Consider the following 14,710-nt stretch of genomic DNA (forward strand, 5'->3'; position numbering starts at 1 on the left):
CACCCCACCCTCCCCTTTCCCCCTTGGTATCCATATGTTTGTTCTCTACATCTCTGTCTCTATTTCTGCTTTGTAAGTAAGATTGTCTATACCAATTTTTTCAGATTCCACATATACACGTTAATATATGATATTTGCTTTTCTCTTTCTGACTTACTTCACTCTGTATGATAGTCTCTAGGTCCATCCACATCTCTGCAAAAAAATGGCACTATTTCATTCCTTTTTATGTCCGAGTAATATTCCAATGTATATATGTACCACATCTTCTCTATTCATTCCTCTATCGATGGACATTTAGGTTGCTTCCATGTCCTGGCTATTGTAAATAGAGCTGAAATGAACATTGTGGTACATGACTCTTTTTGAATTATTGTTTTCTCAGGGTATATGCCCAGTAGTGGGGTTGCTGGGTCTTATGGTAGTTCTATATTTAGTTTTTTAAGGAACCTCCATATTGTTCTCCATAGTGGCTGTATCAATTTACATTCTCACCAGCAGTGCAAGAGGGTTCCCTTTTCTCCACACCCTCTCCAGCATGTATTACTTGTACATTTTTTGATGATGGCCATTCTGACCAGTGTGAGGTTATATCTCATTGTAGTTTTGATTTGCATTTCTCTAATGATTAGTGATGTTGAGCATCCTTTCATGTGTTTCGTGGCCACCTGTATGTCTTTTGGAGAAATGTCTATTTAGGTCTTCTGCCCATTTTTGGATTGGGTTGTCTGTTTTTTTGATATTGAGCTGCATGAGCTGCTTGTATATTTTGGACATTAATCCTTTTTCAGTTGCTTCATTTGCAAATACTTTCTCCCATTCTGAGGGTTGTCTTTTTGTCTTGTTTATGTTTCCTTTGCTGTACAAAAGCTTTTAAGTTTCATTAGGTCCCATTTGTTTATTTTTGTTTTTATTTCCATTTCTCGAGGAGGTGGGTCAAAAAGGATCTTGCTGTGATTTATGTTTAGAGTGTTCTACCTATGTTTTCCTCTCAGAGTTTTGTTGTTTTTTTTTTTTTTTTTTTTTTTTTTTTTTTTTTTTTGCAGTACGCGGGCCTCTCACTGTTGTGGCCTCTCCCGCTGCGGAGCACAGGCTCCGGATGCGCAGGCTCAGCGGTCATGGCTCACGGGCCCAGCCGCTCCGCGGCATGTGGGATCTTCCCGGACCGGGGCACGAACCCGTGTCCCCTGCATCGGCAGGCGGACTCTCAACCACTGCGCCACCAGGGAAGCCCCCCTCAGAGTTTTACAGTGTCTGGCCTTACATTTAGGTCTTTAATCCACTTTGAGCTTATTTTCGTGTACGGTGTTAGGGAGTGTTCTAATTTCTTTCTTTTACATGTAGCTGTCCAGTCTTCCCAGCACCACTTATTGAAGAGGCTGTCTTTTCTCCATTGTATATTCTTGCCTCCTTTATCAAAAATAAAGTGACCATATGTGTGTGGGTTTATCTCTGGGCTTTTTATCCTGTTCCATTGATCTATATTTCTGGTTTTCTGCCAGTAGTATACGGTCTTTATTACTGTAGCTTTGTACTATAGTCTAAAGTCCGGGAGCCTGATTCCTCCAGCTCTGTTTTTCTTTCTCAAGATTGCTTTGGCTATTCGGGGTCTTTTATGTTTCCATACAAATTGTGAAATTTTTTGTTCTAGTTCTGTGAAAAGTCCCAGCGGTAGTTTGATAGGGATTGCATTGAATCTGTAGATTGCTTTGGGTTGTATAGTTATTTCCACAATGTTAATTCTTCCAATCCAAGAACATGGTATATCTCTCCATCTGTTGGTATCATCTTTAATTTCTTTCATCAGTGTCTTATAGTTTTCTGCATACAGGTCTTTCGTCTCCCTAGGTAGGTTTATTCCTAGGTATTTTATTCTTTTTTTGCAAAAGTAAATGGGAGTGTTTCCTTAGTTTCTCTTTCAGATTTTTCATCATTAGTGTATGGAAATGCAAGAGATTTCTGTGCATTAATTTTTTATCCTGCTACTTTACCAAATTCATTGATTAGCTCTAGCAGTTTTCTGGTAGCATCTTTAGAATTCTCTATGTATAGTATCATGTCATCTGCAAACAGTGACAGCTTTACTTCTTCTTTTCTGATTTGTATTCCTTTTATTTCTTTTTTCTTCTCTGATTGCTGTGACTAAAACTTCCAAAACTATGTTGAATAGTAGTGGTGAGAGTGGACATCCTTGTCCTGTTCCTGATCTTAGAGGAAATGGTTTCATTTTTTCACCATTGAGAAAGATGTTGGCTGTGGTTTTGTCATATATGGTCTTTATTATGTTGAGGTAAGTTCCCTCTATGGCAACATTCTGGAAGGTTTTTGTCATAAATAGGTGTTGAATTTTGTCGAAAGCTTTTTGATCATCTATTGAGATGATCATATTTTTCTCATCCTTCAATTTGTAAATATGTTTTATCACATTGATTGATTTGCATATATTGAAGAATCCTTGCACTCCTGGGGTAAACCCCACTTGGTCATGGTGTATGATTCTTTTAATGTGTTGTTGGATTCTGTTTGCTAGTATTTTGTTGAGGATTTTTTGCATCTATGTTCATCAGTGATATTGGCCTGCAGTTTTTTTTCTTTGTGACGTGTTTGTCTGGTTTTGGTATCAGAGTGATGGTGGCCTGGTAGAATGAGTTTGGGAGTGTTCCTCTCTCTGCTATATTTGGGAAGAGATTGAGAAGGATAGGTGTTAGCTTTTCTCTAAATGTTTGATAGAATTCGCCTGTGAAGCCATCTGGTCCTGGGCTTTTGTTTATTGTAAGATTTTTAATTACAGTCTCAATTTCAGTGCTTGTAATTGGTCTGTTTATATTTTCTATTTCTTCCTGGTTCAGTGTCGGAGGGTTTGTGCTTTTCTAAGAATTTGTTCATTTCTTCCAGGTTGTCCATTTTACTGGCATATAGTTGCTTGTAGTAATCTCCCACGATCCTTTGTATTTCTGCAGTGTCAGGTGTTACTTCATTTTCTGTGTGTTTCTCTGTCTTCTCATTTTGCTTAACTTACTGTGTTTGGGGTTTCCTTTTCACAGGCCACAGGTTCATAGTTCCTGTTGTTTTTGGTATCTGCTCCCAGGCAGACACCAAATGTTGGTTAAGTGGGTTGTGTAGGCTTCCTGGTGGAGGGGACTGGTGCCTGTGTTCTGGTGGATGAGGCTGGATCTTATCTTTCTGGTGGGTAGGACTGTGTCTGATGGTGTGTTTGGGGTGTCTGTGACTTTAGTATGATTTTAGGCAGCCTCTCTGCTAATATGTGGGGTTGTGTTGCTGTCTTGCTAGTTGTTTGGTATAGGGTGTCCAGGACTGTAGTTTGCTGGTCGTTGAGTGGAGCTGGGTCTTAGCATTGAGATGGATCTCTGAGAGAGCTTTCGCTGTTTGATATTACATGGTGCTGGGAGGTCGCTGGTAGATCAATGTCCTGAACTCAGCTCTCCCACCTCAGAGGAACAGGCCAGACAGCTGGCTGGAGCACGAAGTTTCTGTCATCCACATGGCTCAGAAGAAAAGGGAGAAAAAAATAAAGAAAATAATATAAAATAAAATAAAGTTATTAAAATAAATTTTTTAATTACTAAAAATTAAAAAGTAATAAAAAAAGAAAAAACAAAGTAAGAAAGAAAGAAGAGAGCAACCAGAAAACAAAGCCACCAGTGTTAACAAGTACTAAAAATTATACTAAAAAATAGAAAAAAAACGGACAGACAGAACCCTAGCACAAATGGTAAAAGCAAAGGTATACAGCCAAAATCACAGAAAGACGCATACACACTCACAAAGAGAAAAAGGAAAAAAAAAGTCTATATATAAAAAAAGGAAGAGAGCAACCAAATCAATAAACTAATCTACCAATGATAATAAACTCTAAATACTAAACTAAGATAAACATAAGACCAGAAACCAATTAGACACAGAAAGCAAACCCCAAGTCTACAGTTGCTCCCAAAATCCAGCACCTAAATTTGGGATGGTTTGTTGTCTATTCAGGTATTCCACAGATGCAGGTACATCAAGTTGATTATGGAGATTTAATCCGCTACTTCTGAGGCTGCTGGGAGAGATTTCCCTTTCTCTTCTTTGTTCACACAGCTGCCGGGGCTCAGCTTTGGATTTGGCCCCGCCTCTGCGTGTAGGTCGCCGGAGGGCGTCTGTTCTTCGCACAGACAGGAAGGGGTTAAAGGAGCCGCTGATTGGGGGCTCTGGCTCACTCCGGCCGGGGGGAGGGCGGGGCATGGAGTTCGGGGCGGGCCTGCGGAGGCAGAGGTCGCCAAGACTTTGCACCAGCCTCAGGCGCGCTGTGCGTTTTCCTGGGGAAGAAGACCGTCAGTGGTGGCCTGCACAGGCTCGGGGGGGGGGGGGGGAGGTGTGGAGAGTGACCTGTGCTGGCACACAGGCTTCTTGGTGGCGGCAGCAGCAGCCTTAGCGTCTCATGCCCGTCTCTGGGGTCCGCACTGTTAGCCGCGGCTCGCGCCCGTCTCTGGAGCTCCTTTAAGCGGCGCTCTGAATCCCCTCTCCTCGCGCACCAGGAAGCAAAAAGGTAAGAAAAAGTCTCTTGCCTCTTGGGCAGCTCCAGACTTTTCCCCGGACTCCCTTCCGGCTAGCCGAGGCGCACTAACCCTCTGCAGGCTGTGTTCACGCCGCCAACCCTAGTCCTCTCCCTGCGCTCCGACCGAAGCCCGAGCCTCAGCTCCCAGCCCCCGCCCGCCCCGGCGGGTGAGCAGACAAGCCTCTCGGGCTGGTGAGTGCTGGTCAGCACCGATCCTCTGTGCGGGAATCTCTCTGCTTTGCCCTCCGCACCCCTGTTGCTGTGCTCACGTCCGCGGCCCTGAATCTTCCCCCCTCCGCCACCCGCAGTCTCCGCCCGCGAAGGGGCTTCCTAGTGTGTGGAGACCTTTCCTCCTTCACAGCTCCCTCCCACTGGTGCAGGTCCCATCCCTATTCTTTTGTCTCTGTTTATTCTTTTTTCTTTTGCCGTACCCAGGTACGTGGGGGAGTTTCTTGCCTTTTGGGAGGTCTGAGGTCTTATGCCAGCGTTCAGTAGGTGTTCTGTAGGAGTTGTTCCACGTGTAAGATGTATTTCTGGTGTATCTGTGGGGAGGAAGGTGATCTCCACTTCTTACTCCTCCACCATCTTGAAGGTCTCTCCAAGGTGGTTTATGTTAAAGGAAAGTGCTTTTGTTGTTTTAAGGGTCTGCAGTACACCAAACGCATCTCCAAGGCCAGTGTAGAGTGTTCCTTATATGCATTAAATAAAGCTTCTAACAGGCTGCATTACTGGGCTCACTCAGCTTGCTCTCCACAGCCAGTTTCAATTTCACTAAAAGGAAAGAATTGGTAATTAATTATCTAGGCCATGTAATGAGTTTCCATTACTTGGAATTCAATAAAGCTCTTTCATTGTGACCAGGCTGATCAATAGCACAGAAGGGCTAATAGAAACCGTAGATACAGCTGGGATAATAGAATGGCTGTAGGAAATTTGGCTGGGCCGCTGGAGCCCTCTTTCTTCTCTCCAAGGAATGGAAGCTGCTCAGTAGCTCCTTTTTTTTTTAAGAACACCCTGTGAGGCATTGTGAAATGAGTAGGCTATTGTGTTACTGCACAAGCTAATGGAAATTTCCTTTACAAAATGCATACACACTTGGAGCTGGAATGACTTTGGAGATGATTTAGTTGTATTACTCATGGATCACCATGATGAGATGGCCATTTTTTTGTACCAAAGTAATTTTATCTTTAACACCAACCTCCCCATTCCCTCACTGCCGCTGCTGATTAGATAAAAGTGTGTAATTGATAAAACAAAAAGTGCAATCCTTGGAGTAGCAAGAGACATGTAGTTGCCTACTGTAGAAAGATGTGAAAAACTAGGAGACAATGTAATTGTTTAACTGGGGTTTAAACCTGATAGACCCTACAAAGTGTGGACTTGTGAGGAAGGGTTAGGACAATGATTAAATCACATTTGTAAGGATGCCACTTGCCCAAGAAAGGAAAACCACACATTCCAACATTCTAAGAGAGGCCAAGGAGCATAGCTGATGCCTGAGAATTTGCTTGTTTCAGTGACAGTCGGTTGTGTTTTCCTATGAGAATTCTATTTTTCTTAAAATATCTTGGGTAAGTCTCTGTTTCTTGCAATCAAAGGATCCTAAGAAGAACTCTGGTCCAATTCCTGCATTTTTCAAGCAGTGAGACCTATTGTAGGTAGTAGAGGTACAGGTATATGTACATGTGTAGGTATAGGTATAGGTTTATTTGGAGCATTATGAAATGTTGATGGAAATTGTACTGAGATGAGAACCTGGCTGTGGCAGGTTGTATTTCCCAGAGATGAATGCAGACATATCTCCTATCCCACATGCTCTTCAGCAGTGTGACCTTGCCAGTCCTCCACCAGGAAGTAGAGTGTATTTTCCCCTCCCTTGAATGTGGGAAGGCTGTATGACTGTTTTGACCAATAGAATACAGCACAAGTGACACTGCAGTTCAGGGCATAGCTCTTAACTGACCTGGCAGCTTCTGCTTCCTCCTTCTTAGAAGGCAGCATCATGCAAGAAGTGTGATTTCTTTGAGACCACAGTGCTGTTAGAAACCCAAGCCACGTGGAGACTCCTCGGATGACAAGATGCTTGCATGGAAAGACAGACAGACAAACACACACACACATAGTACAAAGAGCACTGAGATGTCAGTCACATTAGTAATAAGTCATCTTGAAGTGAATCCTCTAACCTCAGTCACCCCAGCTGATGACACACAGATTAGAGACAAAACCCTCAGCCGAGCCTTTTCCACATCCCTGACCCACAAAGTCATGAACAAAATGGAAGTTATTTTAAATCACTAAGCTTTGGGTTAGCTTGTCATGCAGCAATAGGTAATTGAAACACTAGGTCACTTGGCTTTCAAATCAGTTTTATGTCCATGAGGCCTCAATTTTATTGGAATAAAACAATATCTTTAGCAACACATCCAAACACCTTTTTGAGCTAACATTTTATTTGGTAAACAGAAAAGCATGTGGATGTCCTGTTAAAGTCACAGAAAACATCTCAGGCAAAGACTCAAATTATGTGACAGATGCAATTTCATTAATCTTCATAACAACACCATGAAGGAAGGTATCATTACTTCATTGTGAGCTTGGAAATTTAGAAATTTAGAAGCACAGTCTCAAGCTTCCACCATGTTTCAGTGGTGCAAATTGAAGACCTTCCCACTGATGGTTACTTATCTAGGTTCCAGTAGCTGGAGAGGCTCTTAGATGCCCATTCTCTAAAATCAGTAATTTGTTATATTTCATTTGTGTTGCCAACTTGTGGTCAGTATCCTACTGGTTAGAAAGAACCAGCTTCCAGTTTTTCCATACCCACACCGATACTTGTTATCGTCTGTCCTTTTGGTTATAGCCCTCTTAGTGGATAGGAAGTCCTAACTCATTGTGGTTTTGATTTGCCATTCCTTAGTGACTAGTGATGTTAATCACTTGTACCTGTGTGTAACCTGTATTGGTTATTTGTGTATATTCTTTGGAGAAATGTCTATTCACATCTTTTGCCCATTTTAATTGGGTCCTTTATCTCTTTATTGTTGGATCGCAAAGAGTTCTATAAAGAACTCTAGCGTGCATGAGATCCTTATCAAGATACGTTATTTGCAGATATTTTCTCCTATAAGACATTGATTCTTAATCTTTTTTTGGTATCATATGCAGTGTTTAAGAATCTGATGAGTTCATGGACTCTCACACAGCTAAGTGCACATTCCTGTAAAATTTTGCTTATATTTTCAGGGATTTCACAAAGCATCCTGAGGCCACTTCATGGAAAACTTGAGTCTGTGTCCACCTCTCCCCAAGTTGTGCCCTTCTCTAGGATCATTCAGCTACTGTATGACAGTGCATTGCGATGAAGTGAAGAAAATGGCTCTTTTGGTGGGTGGTGTGAGGATTCCATTTGGTGACAGAATAGTCTTGTTGGGAAATTGCCTTGAGAGACCTTCTTAGAGTAGGCAATTCTGTATAGAACTAAGTATGCTGAGTCTCAGAGAAGAGAGGAAAACTGTTCATGAGACAAGAAGAGATTTTTTTTCCTTTTTGCATGAAGTAGGGAGAAGGGAGAGAGAACTTCAGCCAACTGAGAAACTGAGAGAGGGTTGGAGAAGATAATTCCCAGGACATATCCTGATGAATTAGAAGTAAATGGATGTTTTCCTAATGCTAATCAACAGCACTCACTTAACTACTTTTGTCATGTCTGCTTCTCAACTAGAGAAAAAAGATGAAGTGGAACAGTGAGAGCTATTTAAATAGACAACTGGAAGCCAGAGGCTTGGGAACATTTAGACCTTTCTATTTTTCTAAAGCCTTTCTATTTTTCTAAAGACCTTTCTATTTTTCTAAAGCCTTTGCTGGCAAAAAATTATGACTCTGAATACTAATATTCTAGGCATGCAAAGTTACCATTTAAGCTAAACTCAATGTCTCATGACAGATTTCCTCCCTTCTGTGTAAACTTGTTATCTTTTCTTTCAAGAATAATCAGAAAAATTATGCTCATCATTTCAGAATCTATCAGGAATTTCAAGGCATCATAGGAACTTAGCATTTAAAAGGGTCTAAAATTTTATATTTAATTCCCTATTCATCATGCCTCGTAAAAGATCATTTAGGTTTTGCTTGAAGGCTCTTGATGAAGGGGAAGTCACTACCTCATAATAACCCACCCAGTTGATTTGATCTTTGGGCGGTTCTAACTTATAGAAAGTTTCTTCTTTACTGAGCTGAAATGAGCCTCCTTATACTTCCAACTGTCATCACTAGTTATGCCATTTGGGACCAAAATATGAAAACTATAGATACTCTTTATTTAGCACCGCCTATACCATTTATGTGGTAGGTGCTTTATATTATATTTGTATTATTTACTTATAATTGCTTATTACAACTCAGGAAAGTAGATGTATCTTTTACATTTAATAAGTAAGAAATTGAGAATTGAATTCATGGCTCAGAGAAGATAACTGAGAGACTGGGATTTTAACCTTGGTCTATATGATCCCAAAGTCTAAGTGATTTCTACCATGTAACTCTGTCTCTCTAAGAATGACTAATTCTTTTTTTACCTGAAAGGTTTAACTAATAGAAGATAATGCTAGTTCTCACTGTGCCTATTCCCTCTTCAGCAAGCAAATAGCCTCAGAATCTTCTAACCAAAAACATACATTGAATATCTCTTTCTTGTTGCAAAGGTCTGTGCCACGTACTCTAAAAAGCATTATTTTGAGTAGGAACTTGGTTTCTTAATGAGTTAACTCACAACCCAATACCCACAACAGAAAGTAGTACTCTAAAGAACTGTACTAGTAGAATGAAGTGCAATGGAACATTGAGGATAAATAAACACATCCATTGGATGCTTGGCTTTTGCAATTATTTTGTTAGTTCATACTTTTTGTTCTCTTCTATATCTATAAATCAAGGTCAGTCTTTACTCTCTTGATGTTACTTTGCTGCTGGAAAAAAAATAGATATGGTAACATCTTTATTTGTCTTGGTGGTCAACTAGATTTAAATACAGACAAGCAAGCTGGGAAATTTCCATTTGTCAGTTGAATTAGGCTTGCATCAAGGTAGATGCTCCTAAAGATATAGAAATGGAAATGAAGAGGTTGCCATTACTGATGAATAGAGTCTGTGGAGGCAATAAGACCAATGAGTTCTCACTTTTTAACCAGATTTTTGTCTTAAAACTTAGTTTACTCATATTGATAGTTATAGAGCAGGCTCTTGAATAATAAGTGCTGCATAACTGTGACTGGATGCCTTGAAGATTCCTATGATGACCAGGCATAGGATTTTAAATAAAATTTTCTCCAAATTCCACATCTTGTGATGCATAATAGGGTCTACATATTAGACGAGGAGCATTGTAGATGAGTTCACACTAGGACCCTTATGGAAACAAGAAAGTACATTGTGTTTGCGTGTGTGTGCGCGCGCGCGCACCATGCCTTTGAAAGCCTTATAGGCATGCTGTTGGAATTGTGACTAGAAATTAATTCTTCACCTTTTAAACAATGTTTTCCCAAATTCTTTATGGACCTAGTATTCTGTTTATTTTATTTTAATTAATTAATTTATTTTATTTTATTTTTGGCTGCCTCGGGTCTTAGTTGCGGCATGCAGGATCTTCGTTGAGGCATGTGGGATCTTTCGTTGTAGTGCACGGGCTTCTCTCTAGTTGCGGTGTGCAGGCTCCAGGGCGTGTGAGCTCAGTAGTTGTGGTGCGCGGGGTTTTTTGTTGTTGTTTTTTTTTTTTTTTTTGCAGTACGCGGGCCTCTCACTGTTGTGGCCTCTCCCGTTGCGGAGCACAGGCTCCGGACGCGCAGGCTCAGCGGCCATGGCTCACGGGCCCAGCCTCTCTGCGGCATGTGGGATCCTCCCGGACCGGGGCATGAACCCGTGTCCCCTGCATCGGCAGGAAGACTCTCAACCACTGCGTCACCAGGGAAACCCTGGTAGCGCAGGTTTAGTTGCCCCGTAGCATGTGGGATTTTAGTTCCCTGACCAGAGATTGAACCTGCGTCCCCTGCATTGTAAGGCAGATTCTTTACCACTAGACCACCAGGGAGTCCCTATTCTGTTATACCTTGTAATTCCATGGATGCAGGAAGGATTTAAAACTGGTGCTTTTTTTTTTTTTTTAAATTTATTATTGGCTGCATTGGGTCTTTGTTGCTGCACGTGGGCTTTCTCTAGTTGGAGTGAGCAGGGACTACTCTTCGTTGCGGTCCGCGGGCTTCTCATTGCGGTGGCTTCTTTTGTTGCAGAGCACGGGTTCTAGGCATGCGGGCTTCAGTAGTTGTGGCATGCAGGCTCAGTAGTTGTGTCTCACGGTCTCTAGAGCGCAGGCTCAGTAGTTGGGGCGCATGGGCTTAGTTGCCCTGCGGCATGTGGGATCTTCCCCGACCAGGGCTCAAACCCATGTCCCCTGCATTGGCAAGCAGATTCTTAACCACTGCACCACCAAGGAAGCCCCAAACTGGTGTTTTTAATATAAAGTTCTTATATTGGTGAGCAGGGAATTGAGGACTGGGAACCCTCTAAGCATGTGGCACTGATGATGGGTACAGGCTACATCTGGGTTTACCCTGGTTCCCTCAGCTGACTTCAGGTGCTGCAGAAAGGCCCTACAGGTTGTTCTCAGAAGGCATGGGGAAGCAGAATACTTTACTGGGCAGGTAAGAGTGAAAGGGAAGGGAAGAGCAAGGCATGTGATTAAAAACTCTGTTTAGGGCTTCCCTGGTGGTACAGTGGTTGGGAGTCCACCTGCCGATGCAGGGGACGCGGGTTCGTGCCCTGGTCCGGGAGGATCCCACATGCCGCGGAGCGGCTGGGCCCGTGAGCCATGGCCACTGGGCCTGCGCGTCCGGAGCCTGTGCTCCGCAGAGGGAGAGGCCACAACAGTGAGAGGCCCGCGTACCGCAAAAAAAACCCCACAACTCTGTTTAAACATATATGTAAGATTGTTTAAAAATGTTTTGTTTTGGCCTTTTGGAAGAAAACATTGCAATGGTAACTGGGGGTGCTATAGGGGTGTTGTTTGTACATGAGTTTTTTCATTCGTTATTATAGTTATTAAATCATTCATTCAGCCAATATTTACTAGTGCCAGATGCTGTCCTAAGTTTGGGGTTCCAGTGATGAACAAGACTGACACAGCCCCTACCCTTATGGAAATTCTGTGAATTACAGAATAGTGTGATCTGTATTTCACAAAGAAAAAAGTAACCAAATTTCAGATGAAAAAGACAGTTTTTGTTTAAAGAAATCTTTCCTTTAAAAAGCTACCTCCATTCAGTGACACAATACAGAGTTTTAGGATTGTGCAATAAATATTTATGGACTGCTGTTATTGCTAAGCAATGCTAGTGTCTCAGCTAATATTGTTACAGTGGTCAAGACATACTGGTCTGTGCCTGCCCTCTCTCCTGAAGGAGACTTTATGTACCTGTCCTCTGCTTCAGTATGTGCTGACTTTGTACTTTAATCTCCGAAGGCTGCATCCCTCCCTGTCATTTCTGATTTCTGGAGGAAGCCTGAATGTAAGCTCCAGGTATTCACAACAGTTTGTTGGGTCTGGCATGTCGAGGTGTTTGAAGGGGTAGCTAATAGGAGGGTAAGAATGGAAGGAAGTCCCAAAGTTTGTTTATCCCTTTCTTCCTTTTTGTAAACAAGTTACCTGAGCTCCAGAGAGCAGAAAGCCCATAGACAGTGACGGAGACAGGCTGTCCAGTTCCCAGTGGAAATACCTTTCTATCTTACGCTCCTTTCACTTGGGCCATTATAATGTATCTTTGGAAAAGAAAGTGTCTACCATGATAAAAGGAAGGTCTTTGTCTCTGACTCACGACTGCATCCCCAGTGCCAGAAGAGTGCTTGATATGTAGTACATGCTCAATAAATGTTGGTAAAAGAATTAATAAATGAATGAAATAAAAGCTATTGACCACAATTAAGTACAGTTCACAGGATGTCATGAAAAGCCAATGGATTCAGGTTTGCAAATAACATACAAAATCTAAAGACATGTAGAGTTTGATTTTTTCATTGGCTTTATTAATCTTTACCAGCTATGTCATATTAGTCACCTGAACTTCTTTCTCTTGCTTGTATCTCTAGGTTAGAACATCAAGTGAAGCTACATTCAATCCAAAGTCATTCATTCAACCATCAGGCAGCTGGCCATGCAAAGGAGTTCCTGGGGAATTCCCCACAAATAGTTTTTTTTTTTTTTTTTTTTATTAAAAAACAATCACTTGAATTAGAGAGGAGAGGCCAAGGGATGGTTTAATTTATCCCTTGTACCCTGGCCCACAGCCACTTTTCATAGCTGGACAAATACATCAGTTAATAAGTGAAATCCCAAAGTGGAGAAGGCTGTCTGTGAAGACCGTTGTCTAGCTGGAAGATGCAGTTGAGAAATAGGGCAAAGAGTTGAGATGGCTCAGTTTCCTTGGGATACGTATACTGGTGCTTGAAGAATCCATGTTTTAATTTTGTTCCTTTCATCCCATGACCCCAAATGAAGTATTTCTTGGCATATGTACTTAAGAGAAAGGTTCCAGCATGTCCCATTTACCGCAGAATATTTCAGGTTTATTTCAGCACCATTCACAGCAGCCAAAGAATGTCTGGGGTTATGAATGGAGGGAGTTAAAGAATGGCCTATTATTTCACCTAGGTTAGCTGAAAGTAGACACTGTAAAATGTATTTCAGAGCATAAGTACATTTTCCCTATCAAACTTACAGGGAAAATAAGTGAGGTACAGTTATACTCAAAGGCAATTGGATTTGATTTTTATAAGTAATAACCTAGCATGTTGCCTAGTATCCTTCAAGAGACTCAGGTGATTTGGACTTGAGGCAAGACAGGTGCCTAGATAAATGAGTGATATAAGTTTTGATTCTAAGCAAATAATTGATTTAAAAACCTTAATACTTTGATAGAATAAGCCTGATTTAAGTGTTAGAAGACAGGATGTCTGGTATCTGTCCTGCTAGTAACATTCTGTATGACCTTAGAGAAGACACTTAGGTGCTCCATGTCTTAGTTTCTTTATGTATGAAAATAATAACCACACCAAGGCTACCTATTATAGGTTGAATTGTAACCTGCAAAAATATATATTGAAGCCTTAATCTCTGGAACTGTGAATATGACCTTATTTGCAAACAGGGTCTTCGACGATGTAGTCAAGTTAAGGTGAGGTCATTAGGGTGGACCCTAATTGAATTTGACTGCTTTTCTTATAAGAAGAGGGAAATTTGGACATAGAGACACACGGAGAGAAGGCCATGTAAACTACAAGGGCACCAGAAGCTAGGAAGACACAAGGAAGGATTTTATCCAGAGTCTCAGAAGGAGCTTGGCCTAGCTGACAACTTGATTTTGGATTTCTAGCCTCCAGAACAGTGAGAGCATACATTTCTATTGTTTTAAGTCACCCAGTTTGTGACAATTTCTTATAGCAGTCCTGAAAAATGAATTCACTAACTCACTCACATGATATTATGAGGTTAAAGATAGTAATGTATGTGAAAGATGTTCTGAAATCTATTACATCATGTCTTAAGGTAAAACTAAAGTGAACTTTAAAGCAGACAGTGCTGTGGAAAGGATAAATTTAAAACTCTGTTACAAATATTTTTTATCACTAAACAATATTTCATAACAAGATTTTAGCCTTGAAAAATATCTCTAGTAGAACCCGAAAAATTCAGCAGTTTTAAATATTCTTGAACAGTTCATTTTCTCTCTTCTTTCATTTTTATGTATTTAAATAATTTATTTCCCTGGGTACGTGAGTTTTTTTCAAGTAAGCTTAAGTGTCTTATTCATTATACTTAGAGCGTTGGCTTTCCCACAACCTACACAGTAACTGGAAAATAAAAACATAGCAAAATAAAAAGAAAATTTATGAGATGTAGCCACAGAAATCCCTTAATAGGTCTGATTCTCCATTCACCATCCCAACAACCGCAGAGGTGAAATACTATCAAATTGTAGTCATTTTGCAATGTTCTTTGTTAATCCAAGAGTGGTTAGTCCAAAATAGCACATTCATCATGTGAAGAATTATATTATGCTTTAGAGTATTGTGGTATATTTCCCCTTCTGTATATGTCTATGAGAG

The 14,710-nt window shown here is 41.1% G+C and overlaps 1 protein-coding gene across 14 annotated transcripts in view; it reads left to right on the forward strand.

Annotated features, from left to right (window-relative positions):
- The window catches only part of RNF144B (ring finger protein 144B), an 850,456-nt gene that overhangs the window by 524,301 nt on the left and 311,445 nt on the right, over positions 1–14,710 (forward strand). The window contains exon 13 of one of the 14 annotated variants that reach the window (XR_013830114.1): positions 7,805–7,862. The exons of the other annotated variants lie outside the window; for them this stretch is intronic. The gene's annotated coding sequence lies outside the window, so the exon portion shown is untranslated. Of the gene's footprint in view, positions 1–7,804; positions 7,863–14,710 lie in introns of those variants that run through there. 14 annotated transcript variants of the gene reach the window in all.

Source organism: Stenella coeruleoalba (assembly GCF_951394435.1).
Source record: "Stenella coeruleoalba genome assembly, chromosome: 10".
In the NCBI taxonomy this organism is placed as follows: Eukaryota; Metazoa; Chordata; class Mammalia; order Artiodactyla; family Delphinidae; genus Stenella; species Stenella coeruleoalba.